General features: G+C 24.5%; 1 protein-coding gene across 4 annotated transcripts in view; it reads right to left on the bottom strand.

Annotated features, from left to right (window-relative positions):
• Nucleotides 1-22,190, bottom strand: part of LOC114120522 (somatostatin receptor type 5-like) — a 184,700-nt gene that overhangs the window by 99,984 nt on the left and 62,526 nt on the right. For 2 of the 4 annotated variants that reach the window (XM_050200567.1, XM_050200566.1), the window contains one exon: nt 1,639-1,705. The gene's annotated coding sequence lies outside the window, so the exon portion shown is untranslated. Of the gene's footprint in view, nt 1-1,638; nt 1,709-22,190 lie in introns of all 4 variants that reach the window. The other 2 variants (XM_050200565.1, XM_050200564.1) reach the window with 1 other exon arrangement.

Below are 22,190 nucleotides of genomic sequence, written 5' to 3' on the forward strand. Positions count from 1 at the left end.
ATAAAACTTATAATTATTCCGCGTTAAATTTGTATTATTTTATACAATTTATGTAAACTAGATTTCTATTATTTAAAGTGTTATTATATATAATAATATATTGTACGGGTTTTGAGACTAGAATTAAACTTTAAATAACTTCCTAAGAAACCACAAAGCTCATTAAATTCCGGATGTCCTGTGGTAAACAAATAATTTTCTGCCATACAAATTTAACAACAATAATGTTAAATAATGTTCTCAAATAAAAGCAAAATATTTTTATGTGTTTATTCTAAACAAGTATATTTTCAATAGCTGATAGATTAAAACGAAAAAATTAATATGATGTCATATTTTAATAAATATAAAAATTTGTATTTAATAATATTAATAATAACACAAAATTATAATGGTTTGCAAAATATAGATTAAACAGTTGTTTTATCGATTAAGTCGGTATTACAGTAATATACTAATATTGTGTTTGAATAATTTTTTTTTTAATATTCCGAATATTTTGAAGATGTGAAACAAACGCAATCATTGAACTGAAAGCGATCGATAGTAATAAGTTAAATTGAAATTTTGTAATTATGAAATTATAATATATAAGTACCTAAATATGTATTATTCTATTTCAAATAATATTGTAAGTTGAATTAACAGTGTACTAATAAAAGTGTACTAAAATTACATTAAAAACATTATGGTACAAGATCTTAATTCTGTAATGCTTGCTAAATTTCAAAAGTAAAAAACTTAGTTAAAACGGTTTAAACGAAGTAATTAAAACACGTTTTGGGGGATTTAAATTTATATGTAACGAGTGATTCTTAGAATTTCCATCCTCATTAACCTAACACGTATACGTATATTTGACACGTTTCAACAGCATTCATTAATATTGAAACAAACACCTCTCACCTAAAATTGATTCAATCCCAAAGTGTTTTAGACATTTCAAGTTTTCAACCATGATTTAGACGTTCTACCACCTGCACCTTCCACCACAAATGAACGACGAGTTGTATATGCGCTGCCCGGAAGCTAACTAATTGCCTTTCATACAGTCACGTATATACAACACGTATTACGCACGTACATATGAGCTAATATTGTTACATAGACTATTATAGTTTTGAAAATCAGTTATTAAAAATCTAGTTTTATTTTTTACTCACCACACGTTATCTCGTTTCGTGTTCATATGAAAACATAGCATAGGTGTCAAATCATTTAACGGTGTTTCAACTCAAATGATATTCTTCGAATGATTTTTCAATGTTATTACATTTTCTGCGGTACCATTATTGAGAACGATTTGGTATATTTTCTAATAAATATTTGTATTTTACAGTCTAAGGGTCGTGATAATTTGGGCTATAAATTGAGACAAATCATCATAAGTAATGTATTTTTTTTTGCAAAAATGATAGGTATTAGAAATTTCATATTTGTGGCGTTCAAGATAATAAAAATCCAAATAAATAATAATTAGCTTAAAAAAATCGATTTTGTATTTTCTTGTGTAGAAATTAAATATAACAAAAAATATCAGGGTTGTTACTTTACTTGGATTAAAGATAAAATAATATATTATATACGTTTTTAAATTGGATCCATAACAAATAATAATAATAATATAAGTTGACTAACCTGATGCTCTTAGTTCGATGCATTGGCAGAATCTTTCAATTAAAAGAATATATTCGACATTCAGCAACTTCTGAAACAAACAAAAATTAATTCAATTATAATAAATAATAATCGTATTGTGTTAAAAATTTAAGAGCAATTTATCTTTTTAGAGAGTGTATTTAACATAATATAATCTTACGTATAAAATAAAATTAGCTATACTATGTACCTTCCTATATTATTAAATTAAATAAATAAAACATACGGTTAAACTATATAAAAATTGACTAATGGAATAAATAAAACTCTGCTCCAGGTCATATTAAATTATGCGAAGATGTGCACAATTTTTTGATATAATGTATTAAAAATATAATTTATCCAAAAAATAAAATGATATAAAATTATTTTTAGGATTCTAAAATTATTAATTTGGATAACGGGGATAAAATACCAATTTTTCAAAGTATAAGATTCTGTATATTTCAATAGTTTTATTTGTTTACTGAATGAATGTAATATGATAATATTAACAATGTAATTTACTTATATTTTTTTTATTGATTCTATATACAAATTAAAAAAAAAAAAAAGAGAAATGCATAAAAACCAATTTAAATAATTTATTATCGTGATAATGTAACTCTAGGTAGGTAGTCAAAATCTCGTATGATATAAAATAATGTATGTACAAAATATATATTTGTACCTATATTAATATGTAACATCATAACAGCTTGCAGTGTGTTGTAAATATTATTTTGATAAAAAAAAAAAATATATATATATATAATTTTAAGCATTGTAAATCAAAGAAAATAAAGAACAGTATTTATTTTGTTATGATTGTTCATAAATTTATAATCTAGGAAAATAGATTGAGGAAAAAAAATATCATTTTATCCAATGAATATAACTATTTTTTAAGAACAAAATGTTGTTGTAAATATATGTATTATAATATTGTTAATTATATTTTTAGACAAATATTTGTTGTGATAAAAAATGTTTAAGGTATAAGGCTATGTCAAAATATATATTTTTAGTTCATTTTTAACATGTATAGTTAGTTAATTTTAGTTATATTTATTTTTGAACTAGAATGATGTGGGTTTTATAACTTGATTTTTTGAAAAGTAATAGGTAACGAATACTTCAAATGTTATATGTATTAATATCGTATTTCTATAAATCAGAAATCTTTGGTAACTTTTCTATGGTTAAGATAATTAATATGATTGTAATACTAGTAAAAACATATAATTTAACTAATTGATAATAGTGTGCAATAACAAGAAACAATAAGATGAATTTTTAACAACATGGTTAGTTAACTACTCTAAATAAATTGAATGTTACACAATTAATAATAATAATATCTAATAATATTTTTTTATTTATCAAATCAACAAACCGAACCATAAATATAATATATGTAAAAATAATAAAATATTTGCAATTCTCCTGTAAACATAGCTTGTGTCGGGGGAGTTAAAATTGATTACAATTATTATTAGATGTTATAATATCAAGCTTTTAAAATTAAATATATTATTAGGTAACACTTAAGTAATGAATTAAAGGTTATTAATTTGCATTTAACATACCAATTACTATATATATTCGAAAACATTAAGAGTATGTTTTACTAGTTTTACAATAATTAAACAAAATAAATGTGTATAAAATACTGAACATAAGAATTAGCTCATTATAATAGGATAGTATTAAGTTTTTTTATATTTTATTATTATACACATGATTATTCATTACATATTTGTTTTTATCAATAAATGAATGATAATATGTTATGGCTATTATGTATTTATCACGTATAGGATATTTACAATTTACGAGATAATAATACATTTAAATAATAAAACAAAAATATACGATGAATTTAGTATGCTTAAGTAAGAATGATATTTCAACATCGAGCCCATCATCAATCATTAATCCATGCCACTTATTATTATACAAGCTGAACTGATTATACAAAAAATATTTAACATCAACTGAGTGGTGATTTAACTTAAACCATAATAAAACATTATACTTGTAAGTTGTTATGTTTTATAATGTTTATGATCATTTATAAAAATATAATTACTGAAAGAAAATATTAAGAAAAATTAATAGTCATGGAATAACTCAGTTATATTTTTGGATTATGTGTTATAATAACAATAATAAAAAAAAAATCATGATAAAAAATTGAATTCATAAAAAATAAACTTGGTATCTGTATTTTATAATAGAAAATAAACTCAAAAACAAACGAAACCTTAAAAAAAATGTTGAAATAATTTTATAAGTAGGAAAAGTATCTATAGTAATTGTAATTGAAAAAATATTCAAAATTGAAGACATAACATTACAATTCGTTCTATTTAAAAAATTTTATGTATGATGTAATATGTACATTTTACAGTTTGTGTACGTTTATATTGTTAATATTAAAAGAGCACATATAAAATGTATACCTATATGTTTATTTTATATTTATTTTACATCCAATGATAGATTGAATTGAATCAATCGTATTAAGTGTATTAACTAAACAACAAATTGTTTTTAAATTATAATATTATGCAAGTCTCAATTCAAATATTGAGTGGGCGACATTTTTTTGTTTTACTGATTTCTAACCATCAAGTTTTCATGAATAATCCATTGTTTTTTTCATACTTTTGTTTCTAGAAAATGAATCTCGTGGGATTTTTGGTTTTCCCAGAAGTACTTTAGATTCATACAGTTATTATTATTATTTTACATAAAAAATAATCGAATATTTGTACTTTGATACTTTGATTTGCATAGTTTGCTAAAATAATTTTCCAATATATTTTTATTGTAAAGAGAAAGGGGTTTACAGGGAATACATATAGAATGAATATGGTATCGTGTTTTGGACATCTGAAAATGTCTGTTAAAAACATAATACGAATTCTATAAAATATCCCATACAATTTCAAAATAAATTGAGTATTCCAATATACTACTCGTGGATAGATAGTGTGCATATTATAATATAATATTGTGTGTATATATGTATTTAAATCATATTTATTCTTTTGTGTTTACACATTAAATGATTATACTATTTGTGTAAGCTAAGGTTAACATATTGAGTCATTTCAAAAATTTATTTAATTTTGAAGGGATTACTGACATTTAAAAATACGAGTATAATATATTGTTTTATGAAAATTTCATTCATATAAAAATAATCATTGTTTAAAGACAATACAATTTATTAGATTTCAACATGAAAAAATAAATATATTTACGAGTATCTTTTGTCAAATATATTGCTGATATTTCAATTTTAATTTGATCGTAATAACATAGTATAGATGAATCTATTGTATGGTGATAAATAAATAAATATTCCTATGTAGTGAAATTATATTAAACGTAATTGTTATATCACGTACAATAGATATTTTCATTTATATTTCTAAAGATATTGATCTATTAAATATATCCCAATAATTGAATTTAGTTTATTTTTTTTGAGTTTCAATTTATGAAAACTTATTTATCGAGTGGATTTGAACTAATTATTTTGAATGTTACCTATTTCAATATAATATACATGTTATATTCAAATGTCTAAAATTTATAAAAAACGATTTAGCTGTAAATGATACAGTAAAATGTAAATGTTAACTTTATAACGTTCTTGATATTTTATATATTCAAACGTTCAAGTGCTTATTCAATATTTATTATAAATTGTACATGTCTCTGTAAATATTGAAAGTTATTTATAAGATAATATTTAAATAATATTTAATCGAAAAACTTTTTTAATTAATTAAATAAAATTGATTGACAAATCAAATTAATAATATACTTAATATAATATGGTATATGCTACATGGTGTATAATATTATATGATGATGAAAATGATAAGTTAAAATAGAAGGAAATACTTAAAAATCTCATTAAATATATCATTAGATTTTTTTCAAAATTACATCACTTAGCCGTAATAAGGATGTCTAGAAGGAGTGTATGTACAAACATAATTATTTGGTTGACGAGCGACTAATAACAGTCGTCCTTGTTTTTAGACAGATTATTTTCCAAAAACCCGGTCGGAAAACATCTGTTGGTTGCTGCAGACGAGTTTTGGTTAGCTGACGTGAACAACTTGAGATGCAATTAACTCCCTCTATCACATCAACCCTTGTTCCGAAATTCCATTTCTACAACCAACCAACTCGACATATTCGTACTCTTATATCAGAAATCCGTCATTACGTGGAAAAATAAATAAAAGAGAGCGATGGTATTGGCATCAAAAATATCTGTTCATTTGTATATACCCGTAGTTCGTACATATTATATTATATGTATTGTGTTCGGTTTTACAGCAATAATAATTTATTACTCAATAATTGAGAGTTCATAACTGAATAACTTCGATAAAATTGACAAATTAGATTTTTTAAACGACTTTGCTGTTTTTACTCGTATGTTTCAATTGATTTAGTACGTTACAAGCATACAGTGGCGTAATATCAAAAGAATTTTATGAATGATACCAATGAAATATCGTTTAGAACCGACAACTGATGAGTTTTTTTATATTGATATGTTTTCAATCATTGTCGATCTAGGCGATAAGTATGTTATGATTTAAAGTGAAAAAACGGATCTAACCGGAATGTGTGAGGTTACATTGGTAGACATTAACGTCATTGCGTTCACAATAATGTGAAAAGATTGACGGATGAGCGTAAGAAATACAAAAACGAGATAACAGTGGTGTATTTGCATTTTATTGACAATATCGTAGATAGTGAGCGTATATTTAAGGTCGGAACATTTCCTATGGAACAAAATTATGCGAAATCTGAATTTTTTGGAGACCGGAACTGTACGCACATATTTTTAATATCATATCGTCTAGATCGAAGTCACGTAGCTAACAAAATACGTTTATTATTATTATTATACATTTACAACAGGCCATTGATTTTATTTTCTCCATCATGATACATTTTTGGTTTAATATTTTACTAAGTTTAATGTTTATATATTGTCTTTGAACAATGCAGAAGAGCATACTAATGTATTAAAATAGTCCAGTCGGACTAACGGTTGGTTTTAATTGGTCGTTTAATTTGCCTATAGAATAGTCGGCAGCACCCAATTTATCAACGGAACGGCGTTGGTGTGTAGCAGGAAAATCGTGTGTCATTGTATCCGTTGGCTAACCCAAATTAATCAAAATTATCGAAATTAGGTCAGCAAGTTATTACCGAGACGGTGTTGCATTTGTTTTTAGATTCATTGACAAAACATTTTTACTAGACTGAACAATCCTATTATTTCATAACGACAATGAATATTATTTATCGGTTTTCTTATATTATAAAACCAATTATAGATAGTTTATAGGTTGGGCGAAATCAATATCTCATAAATAATAATAAGGTTATAAAATGTGACGTAGTATGATTCAAAACCTAAACTAAATATGGAGATAGGTATTATCGTCTAAGCAAGGCTAATGTAATGGTAACCAATTAATTCTAAATTAGAAAATCATTTGACTGAAAATTATTATTCTAATATTTCTTTTTATATGATTCTTGGTAAATTAACTGTTTAAATTAAATATATAATTGTTAAGTAAATTTATGCATGCTTATATCACGTTATAAACTCTTAAATATGGCAACAGATATTTTAATCACAATTATATTATAATTAAATAAACAATATTAATTTAAATTTCAAGTCATAACTACAATAATGATTTGAATCATTAGCTATTGCCTCTTTATAAACTAATTTATTATCAAAATATTTTATTTATCATTATAATTTATTAAAACTAATTTTGAATTCAGGTTAAATTGAACCTAAGTTAATAAAGTTACAAAACAAATTGCATATGCATTTTTTTTTAATTTAAGTATTTTTTCAGTTTGGAAAATTTTTTTCATAATATTTAGGCATTACAAACGATGAGTAAAATACAATAATGTCTATAGTTTTTTTTCTTTGTTTTTTTTTTTACTTTAAAAATATAACAATCAAGTGTATTATGTTATTTATTCTATCATAATATTATTAAAATCCATCTGAATGTTTTAAACGTTATTTATTGTAAATATTATAATTGAAAAAATATATATATATTTAATTGGCTTTTATAATTATTACATTCAATATTCGTGACAATACCAAACTAATTTTGGAAAGTTTTGGGACGAAAATCACTTATGCTGTTTCCAAGGTGTAACACATGGTCATACAGGCAATGCATTTATATATATTATATTTACTTGAAAATAATAAAATTGGTTTTATAACAGTCATAACTATGAACAAAGACCCGAATAGTCTGATGTAAAAATGTATATACCTACAACTATAATTAAAGTGTGTTACATTTTATTATTTCTATTTATCTACAATATGTTGCACTTTAAAGTTGAAATAGTTATTAAATTTGTTACTAAAAATATATTGTAAATATGTAAATAAAACATGTAGTTTTAATTGACTTGAAGGTTTTTATTTACAATTTAAAACAATATACAAAGAACTTGAAATATATTATTCGCAAACAATTAAGTTTCTTAATATTTTATATATCTAATATCTATTTTAGGTATTAAATGTTTTTTTTATAAAATGTTATTTATAATTCTATATGTTCAAATAATATTTGTTTAATAATTTATAGTGATTATGAACTTGAAAAAGAACAATGATCAATTAACGGCAATTATAATAATAGTAGGTATAAAAACGCATTTAATGATTTAACAATTATTACAAAAAATGTAAATTAGTTCATTATTGTGAAAAAAAAAACAGAATCCACCATAATCAATAATTTAAAGAAAGTTGTATTGTATATTTATAACATATATATCTAATTAGCTTACTGTAAATTACTGTTTAAGTTAGAAAAATAAAATCATTAAATACATTTAATCGTATTATAATTCATTGTAAAAATTCGTTTAAACTGTAATCAGCAATAATCGTCAAGAGATAATAACTATTGAACACAAATTACGGAAATAATTTTGTTTTATCTTGTTTGGAAGTGTTTAAGTTTATTTCGTGCAATAAGCCTCTAAATATAAAAATGTTAGTTTATAATAATATTATATCATTGTTATGATCTACAAATGGTGCCGATGACATAAAAGAATATTATAGTTGTTTCTCGTACCGCAGATAAAATCATATTGTATAATGGTTTGAACTTTGAGCTGTTCGAAATTTATAAGCCAACATCGCAACGTTATACAACTTCAGCGCCGTGCAGTTCAACTATATGACCTATTAATGCACTACCGTGTCATACAATGCATGTTGTTTACATATTATAATATAATAATATATTATACGAGTTGAAAATGGTTCTTGGACGAATTACGATGACGATGTCGACGTGTTAACATACCATAATAATATTATAATACGACAATATTGTAACCGAAATACACGCATATAAAATAATATACGAGCGAATATAATATTAAATCACACCAGGAACGCGTATAATAAAATACATGTTATTATCATTATTATTATGACATAATTCGTTTTCTGTGTAAAAATTCAATTAACCTAATAGAATTTATGATATATTATTTACTTCTACGTGATGGATCCAATGACCCCATCACTTTTTCCAATAATGAGCCAAATCAAATCGAATGTTTTAAAAATAGTTTATGTGTCGGCAACGAAATGATAATTTTATTTAGTTTATACGTCATATTATAGTATACTTGCAACCGTTATAGTTTAAATGCGTGATAGACGACACTTTACATAAACCATCAGAGGTCTAAGATGTTAGTTGGAGATGTTAAAACAATTATAATAACTGTGTATTTGTGTACAAAGGTATGGAATTTGAATATAGACAGTCTCCAATTAATAGAGAGTATAGTGTTAATAGTTAACTCTGTTAACTTCTGTAATAACGCAAAAATTATAATAAATAAAGTGTAATATATAAAATTATATAACTATATAAAATATAGATGCGCATCCACCTTACCTTATTATCAGCTGCCTGAATACACAGTTGAAGTTATAATAGATGGATAAAGGTTTTAAACTCTCAAATTAAAATGAAGCAACACTGTTTAATTTCGATTTGAAAAAGGAAAGGCTCAGTTGTCGCTCACAGGATCTGGTGTGTAGGACTTCTCTGGTGCTCATGCACTGGTTTCTTTGGATGGTGCTCGTGCACTTATTGCTTTAAAGGGTGCTCATGCACTGATGAGAGGAAACGACTTTGCCAAACCGGCCAGAATGCAGGTGCCTCATCAAAGGTTTCTGTGTTACCAAGAAATTGTCTTTGTCCCGCGAGATAGAAACCCTTACTGGACTATCCATTGTCTCCGGCGGCACACGAAATAGGTCACATGTGTTGCGTCACACTGTCACAACTATATAATATAATATCCTACATGACCAAATAATATAAATCGTTCCTTTCATCAGTTATTTAAGATGTTTATTGGAGTTATAGGTTTTATCTGCTTGCGACAACTTTACCGTTATTTATTTTATTAAATAAAAATAAGCAATTTACAATCATGATATCTGAGCATATCATTACACTTCATAACATTTTCCAAACCAAAATAGTTCTAGAATTTTAAAAATAAAAAATGTTAATCAATTATATACGGTAATAATTTAAAATTTAAAATTAAATCGTTTTTAAATTATGATTACTGAGAAGTCTGTGAAAAACCCGTCTATCATGATTCTTCTAGTTAACATTTAGTAGGATAACAATATACTGTATAAGTTTGTTATGCGCTACAAAATTAAAATACATTTGATATTATTTATTTGTTTTCCCATTTTTTCGATTATTTCAATTGTATCACTACATAAACATTGTGTTTATATTAATAATATCGATAATATGATTTCGTTATATGAAGCAACAATGGAAGTGGAGGTAAATATATATTATGTACAATAATAATACAATTAATGTCGTCGTGACCTCTAATAATTTTGTTTGGTAATTTTTTTTTTTTTTGAAAGAGACTGAAGGTAATTGACTGACCAGCACCGCTGCGTCAATAAACGATAACGAAGTACTGCTTACTAGAGCGATCGAAAAACTAATCCAAAAATTTAGAGTGAGGCTATATTTTAATAAGAACTCATTGTTGTAATACGTCAGCATTAGCGGAATTCCATGCTTTATTATTTACTGGACCGGCATACGCTCGAAATAGAAGTGAAAATAAGTGGGGTGTGGAGGGTCAAAATGAAAGATAAATTTCTACTACTCGGTAGTAACGATTCTTTATATTTAGCATAGATATAATATAGCATTGTATAGGAATTAACCTTTATTCAGACGGCGACAACGACGGTTATACCAGTAAGCACTTTGGCGTTTAAAACCATGTACGAGTCGTGTACCTAGATCTTTTTGATCTTTTGTATACATATATATATATTTACATATAAACTTATTTTATCCTACAGCTAACGAGTTATACTCCGTTGGTGCTAATTTGGTTTTGTTTCTATATAAACGGATTTGTAGGATCACTATGTAAAACGAGCATTAGTGAGACGATTTCTATGGCTGCAACAGTAGGTGCTGTACACTACCTCTCGTGCGCAATACCTATGCCTCACTCGAATGCAGTGTATACGGAAATTAGATATGCCCAGGACCTGCAACAGGAGCAGGGTTCTTCTCGTGTTGCGTACTTGTTTCATTTCTCGTATTATCTTATCTCGTACCGGCGTAGAATGATGATGATACAATTGATGTAGTTTATTTTATAATACTTAACAATAATATTAATTCGTAAGACCATACATAGGTATAATAATGATATGATAATCCTACTTTTTCAACTTTTAACAATTCAAACATACATTATTACTATTATGTTCGGCATTCAAAATTTATTACGTTTATGTGTATTTAGGAAGGGTCATTTTATATTTATTACTAGGTGAGTTATAAATTTGTTTTATGACATAACGAATAAAACATTAAACGTTTTTAGTCCATATTTTTACATAATTATTATAACTGAATATTTTTTAAGTTTTCAAAGATATATTTCCGATTTTTAAGTTATTTTTTTATGCTTTTTACAATTGTACGCAATAATTATGTTGATAACAATTTTTAATAGTAATGTGGAGATTTTAAAAGCTTCATAAATAAAAAATAAAAAGATTGATTATAAATTTTGATATAGTAATCTTAACATAAATACATGACTAACTAGTACCTATATAATATTATGTTAATAAACTAGTATATATTTTTTTGCACTATGCATGTCTATTACAATTAACAAATTAAATGAAAAGTTGAGAATAATATTAATATTTTATAAAATTTAACATTATAATTTTAAATAAATACTTATTTTTAAGTTTAAAATAAAATCAAACAATAATAATAAAAAAAAAAAAGTATATATTTTTTTTTAAGCACATATTTTTAGTAGGTTTTGTCCATTTTTTTGAATATTAAAATTATCAGGTTTTAAGAGTTTTAGAGCTTTAGAAATTGAAACTCAAAAATAATAAAATAATATTATATTTATGAAGCATTTCTTATAGACAAATTGTGTATAAAATTTTCTTTTTTAATCGCTCCTAAAACATTTTATTAATTCAGTATAAAATTTATTTTATATTGTTGTGAACACTGTACACTACAAAATTTGAGTTTTTACTATTTTGTTTTCCCGCGTATGACGACCTTATTTCGTTCACAAATATCTTTGCAAGACTGTGTAACGAAATTGCATAAGTGGGACGCCGTTCGATATTGTATTTCGTTGTTTATAATATAGTGATTTATTATTTCGTTATTTTTTTTTTAAAATTAACTCAAAAAACATTTATAAAAAGAAACCAAGTAACAACATAATCAATGTTTACAGTTTAATTTTAACATTTACAGATTTATGTTTTTTTATTTAATAAAAATTTTCGATTTTGTAATATGTTTATGCGTGTAACTTGTGTCTATTTATATCATTTTTTGTAAAACGTATATTTAATCATAAATTATAAACCAAACATATGTAATTTTAGCTTGTGAAATATCATCCCAAGGTAAAAAAAAAATATGTAAATTAATTTATTATTGATTATTTGTGTTTCTTATTGGCTTCACATATTTTATGATTCGAACAAAACGCAGAATTGAATAGAACCATACTATAGAGTACTCGTATATTCATACTATAAGCACAAAACAAAACTAAAAAAAAAAAAACAAAATGAAGTAGAACAATGAATATTTGGTTTGTATTAACAATTCGTCCTTTTTTTATTCAATGGACATTTATGTGTTAGAATATATAATTTATTTATTTTATAGTATTGTTGACCTAAAGGAAAATTCCGTTTTATGTTAATTTTAACAAAGCAATATAGCTCAAAATATATAATATTATCTTTGTTGTTGAATTTCTACTAAGGGCAGTAATCATATAAAATTGTTTCTCATTTGTGTTTTACTTAAATGCCCGGAGAGTTATAATTTAATATCAAATTAAATATTCTATTTCTCAAATTTTAAAAGTTTTAATTTCGTACTTAAAAAAAATACTAACTAATAGTTATCTATACCTATATTATAATTATAGGTACCTATATATTTTATACAACAGCTGTTAAATGTTTACCTTAATTTTAGAAAATGTGCATAGAATAGTGATGTATTAGAATATTTTTGAGAACATCGATACATTTTATTAGTTTGATTTTTTAAAATAAAAATTATAAAATATCTTTGTAAGAAAATTCTGAACTATTTAAGGTTAAAAAAAGTGTTCAACGTTTGTTAAGATATTTACGAATTTACTGATAGTAATGTTCATAAATAATAATATTATAATTATTATAACAACGTACAGATAAATATATTATGTAGTACAATTTGAATTATATACCTAAAATAATTTTATAAAATGAATAGTTTATTTTCATAATAATTGAAATATTTCCACAGTAATTTTGTTTTTGACGTTTACTAAAAAATAATTTTGATTTAGATTATTGACATAATTTTAATTTATTCAGTGTATGATGATATTATATTTTAATGAATTTGGTTGCTGAAAAATAATATTCTCATTTGTCAATGTACACTTTTAAAATTATACTGTTTGAATAAAATACAAATAGATTTAAAACGTGTTTTCGTAATTCTTGAAAATAATATTACACTATTATTTAAATTAGTACTATTTAAACTATCTTTGTATGTGTCACAACATTTTCATGAAAAATAAAAAAAATAATAATTAATGGAAATCTATGTATTATATTATTATAATAGCTTTTCGTGCCACACCCCACAAAACCATTTGAGTTTATTATAATTAATATACAAACTACATTAAAGCATTGTACCAGTGTACCTACATTTTTTGTGAACAAATTTGATACATTAATAGGAAAACTAGTGCAGTGAATTCTTTTTTAGTATTTATTGTTTTGCCTGCAAAAAAAGTTTTAGGATAGTTCATATTAATGTATAACGTTTCATCATGTATCGGCAATTTGATGTTTGCTAAGAAAAATGGTTTGTTATTTTTTTTTCTCGCTGGGTACTGAATTCACCGTGAAAGGGCCTAATGGAAAATAATGTTAATACATATTTCTTTGTTACGAGTAGTGTATTGGAACGGTCGATTGTATAAATAACAAAATAGTTTATATAATATTGTGCTTTATAGTCCATATTATATTAAGTATGTTACTAAAAGCCATTTTACAGATAAATATTATTACACGAATAAGTATATAATATGACTAATTATTTAATAACATGACCTTATTTATATTATGTGATACTATTGTTTTTTAGTAGTTTACTTACCTTTAATGTTAATGTAATTGTCTATTATCTAATATGACTTTTTAGATCGCATCGTTAATACGTAGCTATGTTTGTATTCAATAGTTTAATAATAAATTCTCATGCCCACGTGTTTTCAGTAGAAGACCTTTTAACCTTACCAAAGTTAGTCGATCTAATACTTTTCGTACATAACCAGCATTGGTTATAAATATATTTTTTATAGATTGTGTATAAGCAATTATTAGTATATAATATATGAAGCCTAAATACGAGATATTTTATTACTCTAATGACCGTTATTTTTTTAACACACACTTATATGATATTATTTTTATAGTGCTCTAGTAATATTTTAAATTATATCAAATATAGTATACAATGTTCATATCATTTTTCATGAAAAAAGAACATCAGCAGTGTTGAAAACAAATTGAAGATTATAAATATACCTAAATGTATAAAAATAAAATAATTTTTGTTAATATTATGGTTTATATTATATTTTTCTAAATTGTTTCTCTTAAGAGGAAATATTGAATTTCAATGGAGGTATAACGTATATTGTCAGTTTAATACATGTTTTTGCAATATTTTGTATTCACTGCCAGACGTCGCATTATCCGTTCTTCCTCTCCGGGCTACGTACTTTAATCGAATTCCGGAAAACCTGGATGGGTATAAATGGACAGGGGTCGAAGGGTGTTTAGAGCACACGTGACAGTATTACCCCTCATGTCGTGCCCCCGTTGTTTGTTAATCAGCTCGTGCCGGATGTCGGTGCTATACACGCACCGTACCACGCTATATTCTATAAATATAATAATATGTATTATCGTGTACCGCATGGCCGAACATTCAATGGCAATCCTTTGTTTTTGCCCGGTAATGTTTGAGGACACTTTGCCAGTAGAATTATTCCGAAGGTTGTCCACTTAGGTGAATATTACACTCCTTCGTGGGACCTGAACACGATTATTAGAAACACTCGATGCGTTCTTAAGTGCAACCATTTAATACTCGACAAAGTAAGTGTGTCCTTAAGTACGTAGTACTAGTACCCTAATCAGGATGGACGGCCTTAAAGTCCCTAAACGGGTAAAGCTCTTTATCGTAGAGAATGGTGGGTTGTATATTCTAGGGACTTTGGAAGGACAAACATAAAATCGTCGTATCTGTGGTATAAGACATGATGGTTACCTGAATAATTACACGCATTAAATCATTTCGTTCAATATTAATTGTATCGTTTGTGTCATAAACAGTTCACAATTACAGAGGTTTTTAGTTTAAAATAATTATTATTTTGACTATCATAAATGGAATTATTAATTATGTATAATTGCATAATATATTTATTAAACTGTAGGTATTTGTTATAATATCAAATAAACTCATTAATGATAAATAGTTTTATTCGATATAATTTTATTTTCGTGATACTATAACGTCCGATACATCAATAATTGCAGTTTTATAAATGTTAACAGAAAAAAATTATAAAAAAATCGTAAATAGATATATTATAGCCATTATTTACCATGAAAACAAAATATATCAATTTGACGTTTATGAAATCATGCACAAATTTTACAATATTATAAAATCACATTTATCATATTGTAAGTCATTAATATATATAAGTTAATTTAGCACATATACATAGTATATAAAAAAAAATATAATTTTCCAGTTCATATATTTTCTCTTTTAGTATTAGTGATACAATATCCTATTTGTTATAATTAATTTTAAATAAACTATAGGTATAATAAATTAACTGTATATAATTTGTATACACATCATGTGATTGGTGGTACCTATAACAACTATATTATTATGCTTTAGTAGACCTGAGTAAAATACATACACAACTATTTGAAGTAAATAATCGAATACAGCTTATGAAAAACAATATTTAAAAAAAAATGTATTTTAAATTTTTTTTTGTTTTAGATCTTAAAAATCTTCCAGAAAAAATTGAAATTACGTTAAATTTGAATATATATATATATATTGTGTTTTTAATAATTATATTACATAACTGTATAATATTTTATGATTTAAAATATAACGTTAAATTTAACATTTAATTTTAGTGCTAAAGAATATTCAAAATACTGTATTTGGAATACTACCTAAGTCTGCGTTTAAGTTTCTATTCCAAGTCGCTCGATCGTTATTCAGACACATTTATCTTAAACCAAACTAAATACCTATATCCACCAATGCGGTGACGATTTAATCATTAACCTTTGTTGTTTAATGAAAGAACACTTTTTATAAAATTGAAAGAATAGACTATTATTATACTACATAATCAGCTATATAGGTAGTTAAAATTCTATTGACGCTGGGTAGAAATAGATTAAGCACGTGACAATTAGCACGTTTGTGACAAGAAGAACAGCGTTCCGGTCGGCAGATCCACAATGGGTCTATATGGCTCGAATGAATGAAACTCCAAGAGACCCTTCTTCCATATTAACAATACGATAAGCTCAATTTGAGTTGTTGCATATAATGATAAAGTTAGAGTATATTTTACTCCGGGGACTATAAGATTAAATTAATACTAACATTACGACCATATAATTGTTTCTCGTAAACTTACCTCTAATTTTGTACGAAAATAAAATATTTGTTTGTATAATACAAATATTTTTTATTCTACATTTTTATGGAGTTGGAAATTAAATTTAAAAAAAAAAAACTATACAATAATAATAATAATAATAATAATAATAAAACGTGATTAAGATTTAATCTATTGCTTAGTAATATGGCATGCTATATGTAAGTAATTATGCTTCATATAGACAAGTTGAAATCCAATAGTGTAATTTATTTTAGTGGGTATAATTTTTATATTTAGAAATCTAAAAAGTAATATTTACAAAACGATTAATGCAAATAAATTGAAAATAGATAAGAAAAAATATTTTATTTTATTCATTAAAGTCTTAAGATTAAAAAAACTATTAGTTTTAAAACCGATGTATTTTCTCGTCCTTGAACTTATTTTTATGATACTTATAAAATGGACTTGAATCTCTTTCCAAGAATAAATGAAAGTGTATTTTTTTATTACAATTTACTTAATTCTTTTTATAGACGAAACAAATTTATCAAAATGTTCACCTTTAATAACGATCACGTTAAATAGAAAACACCACGTGGTTTTGTACTTAACTCTTAATTAAAAAAAAAAATAAAACACATAATATAAGTTTATGTGAATCAATAACAAGGAATCAGTAAGATAATAACACGATACAATTTCATAGCATAACGCATTCATTTTTATTATTGTTGTTATTACATTAAACGATTATCGGCTACAATAATTTGAACAAGACAACTTCGTTGTAAAATCATATTGTCTACAAGAAAATTGACGTTATAATTACTTGCGTTTCGATTTATTAGGTCCATACATTTTGTTAAGTGATTTTTTTAGTTGTAACAAAAACGCTAGAGCACGAATTACTATTAACATGACAAATAATATTAATATGAAATTTGAAATTATTAAAGTTAAAACCTAAGTAGAAAAAGTTATCTTAGAAAACATATACACACACATATACCCACGGTCGTATGTGTCGTTATTTGATCAATATAATTAGTAATTAATTACGTACAATTCCGTCTGGTGTTGTTTATAACCTTCAAACATCTGAGAAAGTGGTGTTAACATTATGTAAATTTAATTTGTTCGTCAACTGTTACTACGTTATTTGGAGTTTCAATTCTGTTTACAAAACATTTACTAATTATCGTGTGTGCAAAGAAAAGTATACAAAATGTATTACTTATCTTAAAATTAATTAATGCATGGTCGTGAAAAGCTGAATGCTACACAATACAATAGTCGTGTACCAAAAACGTGTTTTGGTTATGCTTCGTTTTCGCTTTATAATAAATACTACACATTTCATAAATGTGAGATTTATTGTGATCGTTTGTTTTGGATTACAAAAATCAAGGTCAATATAAATATTATTTAGAATGTTTTTAGACATGGATCGTCGTAAACAAAATAACTAATAAAACCAGAAAAATAGTTCGGTCAACATACTCTGCATTTCAGAGAAATTCTGCTTTAACTACAACAGTAAAAAACATTCAAGTCCCTTACGGTTTGATGTTATAAACTTTACATATTATTATGTAATGAACAAAAAAAGGAAAAAGAAAGCAACTCTAAAACACTGTTAATGAAAACGGTAGTTGGAAATTTCAAGTCATTCTTTGCGAAACTGAAATTAATTACATTTAACGACTTGATATCTCTAGTCAAATATATTACGAACACTGGAAGCACAGTGTTACGAGATATTAAAAAATAAATTTACATTTTTAAATAATATGAAAAATGCATTAAATTACACTTAATTTAGCAGGAGCGCTAGAGCGCAGGGGGGCGCATCAACACACGTTTACTGTCTCTGTTTTCTACACAGTAGTGAGAAGAGCAAAAAAAAAATCAGCTAAATTTCTTAATTTCATGTGATTTACTTCATGGCTAGCTTTAGACAGTAAATACCTATAACAAAAAAATGATTTCCATTTTTTAGATAAAAAATATGAGTTTTCATTAATTTAAGATAAATTACAATATATTTCCTCTTGAAAACTTAATTACAACTTTGACAATTAATTATCGATTAATATCGTTTTAAAATATTAATAAACTACAGTCTTATTGAGTGTGTATCTTTTTGTTAATAAAGTATGAATAAAAGAATAATTTGATGTTTTAATAAACATTTTACCAAGTAATAATACATTACATTGAATTGTAAAAAAAAAAAAAAAATTAAAAAGTTTTACATTTTCATGTTTATAATTGGTATTTTTTTCATGGTATTTAAGACAAAGGCATAAATGTATATTAAATGGTAATCTGAGCATATATTACTTGCTGGCTGCAGGAATGCGTTGATATGTATTCAGACTTAAACTTAACACACGTAGAATTTCTATCTGTACATCTCTTTTTCCAAATTATCGTTGAAGTGGAAAACAAAAATACGAGAGCCAACAAAATGTCTTTAAAAACGTTTACGGGCCTTTTTCTCTCTCGTAAATCATTTAAGTCAGATGTTATTATCGTAGCACCTGCAGCAGATAACACTGGTCACTGTTATATTTGTCTAGCTTAGAAAATATATCAAAACTATTTTTTTTTAAATATATAATATAATTACGTCGTTCAATAATTGTATTATAAACGAATGTATGCGAATTTTCATGTTAGGTATAATATATAATAAGTATTCTTTTAATAAAACAACCGTTGTTTTAGAAGTGAGAATATGACGAGGTGTAGTTTACCATTATACGAAAAACAGTCTCATTATTTACGTTTTAAAAATATGTCATTAAAATTAGTATACATTAATTGGTGTTTTTAGTCATCCTCGTATATGAATCATAAATAATTCTGACTATGTTTCGAAATGTGTAAAATGTATTATGAATTTTACACAGAATTGACATTAAAAACACTGTTCAGTCGTTGTTCAATACCAGTAAACGAAAAAAAATCATTAAAGTAATAATATTAACATGTTTAAAGTTTTTATCGCTCGTTAAATTTAAGCGCAGGCAATGATTTATTTTGTATTTGATAAAATCCTACTGTGACAGTTTCAATTGCATACATTTTGTCATTCATCACATTTGTATTATTATATTATTAAAATAAAATACATCAAAAATAAATTTTATTAATTTTTTTCCTAAATGTTCCATAATATTATGTTATAATTAACTTTTATTATCGAATCTCTATTTCCTAATTTCCACATCATCCAGCAATCGTTTATTTGATTTATCAGTTATTATTATTATTAGTTACTGTTATTGTTATTATTTTAATTTTCATATATTAAAACTTAATTTTCAAAATAACCTCGTAATTGTTATATTCACATGTTATTTAAAGTTGAGTTAAACAATTTTTCTTTATATTACATTAATACATTGTTATATTATACTAATATTAAATACTTTCAACGTATAGTTATTATCTATCTCTTTAGTCTATTGTTATATTTACTTTTTTTGTAATGTTGTTATATTATACAATTGTGTGTACAACTCTTCCTTGTAAATTTATATTGTTGTAAGTACTTGTATATTATTTTGTTTGTGATATTTAAATCTATCAAGCGTTCATACATAAATTGATACGAATATAACTAAATACAAATTACGACTAAAAAAAAAAACTTAAAGCTCTTTATTAGTTGTAAGACAAAATGATTAGCTAATTATTATGATACAAGAGTTTTTTTTAACAATTTCAATAAATTAATTTGATGACTGTTTGAGGTATCGTACATAATCATGGAAATTAACAGACAATAAACTATGTCCAATCTATGCATGTTAAATTATTACTAATAATCCATTCCCAAATTATATATTTATCAATATTATTATGCGTTATAAATAATCAATAAGATAATATGCTTTTACGTTAACAAATTATAGGAATATTGATAGTTTGAGTTAACAATATAATAAACAATGCATTTATCATTCAAAAATAAATATTTGATTACTTTACATTACTACTTAAATTGAAATTATATAACAAATGACATTTTATTTATTTTTTATTTTTTGGTTATTTGTATGTATGATATTATTGTATACACATATTTAAGTAAATAGTCAAAGAGCTTATAGTGAACAATTCCACAAAGTCGTTTATCGTACAAATAGAAACATTTTTTGAATACTAAATGGATCATTCATGTATATATTTATAATAGAAAATAAAGTGTATTATGTAGTTACATATTATTTGATTTATAAGTTTTTACGTGGAATGGAGATTTTTTAAGCTTAAAATCAATAAAAAAATAACACGAATAACGTTTTTTGATTATTTCAAAGTAATATACTAAACAAAAAAAAATGATTTGTATAATACTTTTAATTTTTATGAATATTATAATATATAATTTAAACACAACAATAACATAATATTATGTGCTTTATTTTCACTTTGATTTAAATTATACCCAAAACGGTGCAATCACTGTTTATACTTGATATTCATATAATATTATCCCTAATAAATAATAATATAATACATATACTTAAAATCATAAGTACAGTGATTTAGAAATACAATTGCTGTAATAAATATTATAATATAATGTATGAATTCTTTGAGGTTTTTAAATCAAAAAATACTGTATGAATATAAGTAATGGGGATTTTTTATTAATTAGATTTTTAAGTAATATTTTTGTATTGTATTATTGTGTAAGGTCGTGTATTTAATTTTTTGCAAACAAAATGTTGGAAAAAAGACGGCGGTGTAGCTAAATTGCATACCTATATCGCCGTGTTAACAATGTTTGGATATCAACACATTAATATGAATATTTATATTTGATCAATTATTTAATTCTTGCCATATTATTTATATATTTATTGAATTTGCCGTTTTGGGACACTTCACTTATATGCTTTTTAATAATTTTCTCTATAGAAGAGTTAAACATTGAATTGAAAAATTTACTCTTTTCTTGAACAACTATTATACGTTTACGAATGTTAGAAATAATAAAATATAAATCAGTAAAAAAGTATTGGCAGTCTTAACGTAAGACTTATTTAGAATATTCTGTATTTTAAAAAATATTAGTTATGAGTAAAAAATATATTCACTAGTATATA

Source organism: Aphis gossypii, chromosome 2, assembly GCF_020184175.1.
Source record: "Aphis gossypii isolate Hap1 chromosome 2, ASM2018417v2, whole genome shotgun sequence".
NCBI classification, from domain to species: Eukaryota; Metazoa; Arthropoda; class Insecta; order Hemiptera; family Aphididae; genus Aphis; species Aphis gossypii.